This window comes from Bremia lactucae, linkage group LG2 (genome assembly GCF_004359215.1).
Source record: "Bremia lactucae strain SF5 linkage group LG2, whole genome shotgun sequence".
NCBI classification, from domain to species: Eukaryota; Oomycota; class Peronosporomycetes; order Peronosporales; family Peronosporaceae; genus Bremia; species Bremia lactucae.
Genome location: NC_090611.1, coordinates 2,630,970 through 2,635,118, shown reverse-complemented (window position 1 = coordinate 2,635,118; position 4,149 = coordinate 2,630,970).

Genomic DNA, 4,149 nt, shown 5'->3' with positions numbered 1-4,149 from the left:
CCGGCGAATTAACGCGGCGCGTGCGCTTAGTGCGAGGTTGTGTGGGCGTCTTCGCAGACGACCCACCAACGTGGCCCCTTTTAGGTGGCATCTTGGGCGCCGTGTATAGAAACACGTGCGCGAGAGTGATCGAGTGAACTAGCGGCGCGTAAAGCTGCTCGCAGTTCCTCTCTCTACTCTGTCGAATTTAAAAATGTAAATTCGTTCTTAAAGAGGGGGATGGTGTAACGGGCTAGAGTTGCCCTAATGTTACACAGTCCCCATTAAGTACATTTGGTACTTAAGGGGATGGTCAATTACTAAATAATAGTAATTAGACCCAACACTCGGGTGTGGTGCACATTTGTGACCAACCCTTGTGGATGTGATGCACATGGGTGCATTCACATTAGAAGGGATGACGCCCAGCGTCATCCATGATGACGGCTAGCGTCATCAGTTACGCGAGGTATCTGTAAAGATACGTTCGCAATACATATTAAATGATATCTATAGAGATAACACTTTAATTGGTAAAAATAGGTATTTGTATTTAATTCTATTAAATATAAATCAGTCTGAAAATTACTACCTACTTGGTAAGTGCGCTTGAGGAGACGGATTACCGCTCCCGTGACGACACTTTACCAGAGTTCTTAGTGTGTTGGGTGAGGTCGCTTGCGCGCCCACCACAACTACCTCACTACACGCAAGAGAAGCAGATTTAACCGCTTCCTCGCTGTGTTAGGGTGTGTGCTTAAGTAGAGCGTGGCCGCATTACGACGCGCCCGCCTACACTATCGGACTGCGGCGTTGCTAGCACGAGCTTCCGCGACGTGTTTTTTGCCGTGCTTCCCTCTCTCTCTTTTTCTCTATTTCTCTCTCTCGCTCTCTCTCTCGCACCTCCATCAACTTCCTTCACCACGTCCTCCTGTTGTTGACCAACCTGACAATGTTTTACCAGCCTTACTTGAAAGAGTTTGAGAAAACTTTCAAATTTTCCTCAACACCAGAAAGAGGCAGTAGTGAACGAACTAACAGACTTATCGCAGGTGTTTCTTAATTATCATTTTTTGTTCTTCTTTGTTGTTTCCATGGGTGCTTTCAATTGCTAACGCACTTTAAATTAGCAAACACCGCAGGTTCTAGACGAGCCGGAAGTTGCGCGAACAAAAGGCAGGTCTAGCTCAAGCAACAACACCTCTGCGCAGCGAGACCCGTCACATTTTGAATATAGAGGGGAAAGCTTCAAAGAGGAAAAATATGCCAACATGCAGTGCTCGCCATCAAACAGGACATCGACGTACTTTCGCAGCGTGCCCTGTAAATGTTCAAGCTCAAACTCAATCTACTTCAGCAGCCAGACCCTCCCGAACATCATCAACAAACACCGATTCATGATATATACATAAAAAGAAGTAAGCTATCCTCATCATTATTTATAATTAAGAAATCATTAAATTAGGGGGTTTCAAAGTTAAAAAATATCGGTCGGTAGAAAAAAAGGTCGATAGAAATAAAAAATAGCGATTTGTATTGTCAGGATGCCTGATTTGGAAATTTACACCAATCATATTAAGCATGTGATAATTTTACTTTATGTCTGTGGCCCTAGTACTTTTGTCTGTAGTTATGTATGTGGCCGTAGTAGTTATGTCTGTGGCCGTAGTAGTTATGTCTGTGGCCATAACCGCGGCCTTTGTTAATACAGTCCTCCCTCAGATAACTTATAGCATCGGTGGACACACTTCCCTATACGTAATCAAAGGTTATTATTCATCGGATTAAACTGAAGTATCATGCATATGCTGTAGTAAAATTGATTAATCAGAGGATCAAAAAAGCTAAAAAAAAACACCCACCCCCAAATCATAAACTCCCCAAAACCAGTAAAAAGGCAGCCTCAGACAACCCATAGGTCTTCAGGCTACCAACACAGGTCCTCACCTTTTGTTTCCAAACCTGGTTCAGGTTGTGCCTCAAGGTCAGACACACGTAGCCATCCTGGCTTTTTGCTGGGGTTGGTATTCTTTGTGAAGAACAAGGTGTGATAGTTTTTTTGCTGTCTCTTACTCCCACTCTTTGCAACACGCAGACGTCGCAAGCTCGCTTTACCAATGCTCGACGCCTGCAAATTTGCAACACAAGGATGGCTGCCTGGGCGACAACGGAGTTCAACCTCACTAAGGGCGTGACTCAGGCTTCTTTCAGCAACAACATCAAGAAACGTGCTGGGCTAGAAACAATGGACTCTGGCAGCCTCAACGCCAACCGTCAGCGCCTTGTCCAGCGCCCAGTGGTGGAGGAGGCAGTGGCCTTCTGGGTGCTACGAGAAGCCATATATAAGTTTATAGAGGGAGATTTTTTTTTAAACTGTAGGGGAGGAAACTAATTTAAGCCAAGCATCAAGGGTGGATTGTGTGGTGTTGGCGCTGCGAATCAGCCTGAAGGCCGCGGAGTAGCTTGTAGGCAGAACGGTGGGTTTCCTGATAAAGATCAAGCAAGGTAGAGGCACTACCTAAGAGGGTTATCTTCTCGGACTTGGTGAATCTGTCTGTAACTTCCCCCTTCCCCGCTACAGCTCCTTCGTTCCCTTCCTCCTCCTCCTGCACTGCGTCCAGAATCTCTTGATCATTTAGCTCTGGCGGTCCGTTTCGTACAGGATTCCATTGCTGGTGCGGCGGACCAACAGAAACGGAACTCTGACAAAAATTGAAAAGCAATCATACTTTCAATTAATGTTAGTGACCTAGTCCTACTGTCTATAGTAAACCATTAATGTTAATGACCTAGTCCTACTGTTTATGGTAAACCTACCAAAACACGTAGTGACGAATGCTGAACACTCTCGTCTTCTTCGACAGGTTTGAGAAGCTTCTCAATGGCCGTCGGATTGCGGTGCGGCAGCTGTTTGAGCTTGGTTTCCAGATCCTGCTAAAGAGCTCTCTTCTCCTCCTCAGTCTCCTTCTCTCCCTCCATTTTCTCCACTTTCTCCGATGGCATGCAAACTGTGGCAGGCTTTGCAACAGCCCGGTGTGGTTGAAGCAGTTCTTGATCGTGCCGGCTGAAATCTCTGTCCAGGAAGAAAGAGGCCAGCGCAATGCTGTAAGCTGTTTAACTTTGTAAATGTTGGCAATCTTGCCGCGTTCGTTGCAATTCAGGGCGTGCTAAAGTGGTAGCGCCGGTAACGCTTCTGAAAAGCGGCAATTATGCCGGCATCCATTGGTTGAACTTTCGGGAAGGGGCTGAATTTTGACGTTGGTCAGCTGCCGGTCGTCTACAATGTGGGATGGCGCATTGTCGATCAAGATGAGGACCTTCCTGCCTTGAACCTAAAGCACTAGTCAGATGTTTGCAAGATAAACAGGCCAATCCCTAGTCACAAGGCTGCAAACATACCTTCATAGCTTTGTCAACATTGAGAAGCCATCCCTAAAAAAACTGTCCGGTCATCCATGCTTTCACGTTGTGCCTGTAAAGAAATCTTAAGCGCTCTCCTGTCTTCTTGTTAAAACACCGCGTTTTTTTGGCTCGTCCGATGAAGAATGGCTGGAGCTTATCAGACCCATAGCATTTGCTGTGAAAGCTATGGTGATGCGTGTCTGTATAATAGGTATTCGTTTCTTAATTCAAGTGGAAAGACAAATGGAGATCAATTTACCTTGTTCTTTTTGTGCCCCTCAACCTCTGCCTGAGCGATCGTCCTATCAGGTGTCGAAAGCTGGGTCAGCAAGGGTAATCGTTTTAAGATAAAGGCAAAACCAGACTTACCAGTCTCATCCATGTTGTACACATCACGGATAAAATACTCGGCAATATCCGTCTTCAGCTCAGGTAGAGCCTCGTTCAAAGCCTCCGCATCAACCGATCAGCTTTTCGCCGTGGATTCGGATAGCACGGATTTTGTGGCGTTGCTGGAACTTCAAAAGCCATCCGTGAGAATACTTGATGGCGTCATTCGGTCCAAGTGATTCGGCAAATCTCTGAGCCTTTGCGCAGATCAGATCCCCGGTGAGGATGACCCCACGATGAATTAATTTTGACCAGATATCAACGTGGCGACAAATAAGTCTGTGCGCGCGGCCCGTGAGGCCGCAAAGCTGACAGCTGCACGGATCAGTTCAGCTGTTGGTAATGCAAATGTTTCAGTAGGCGCTAATGCGGCTACTG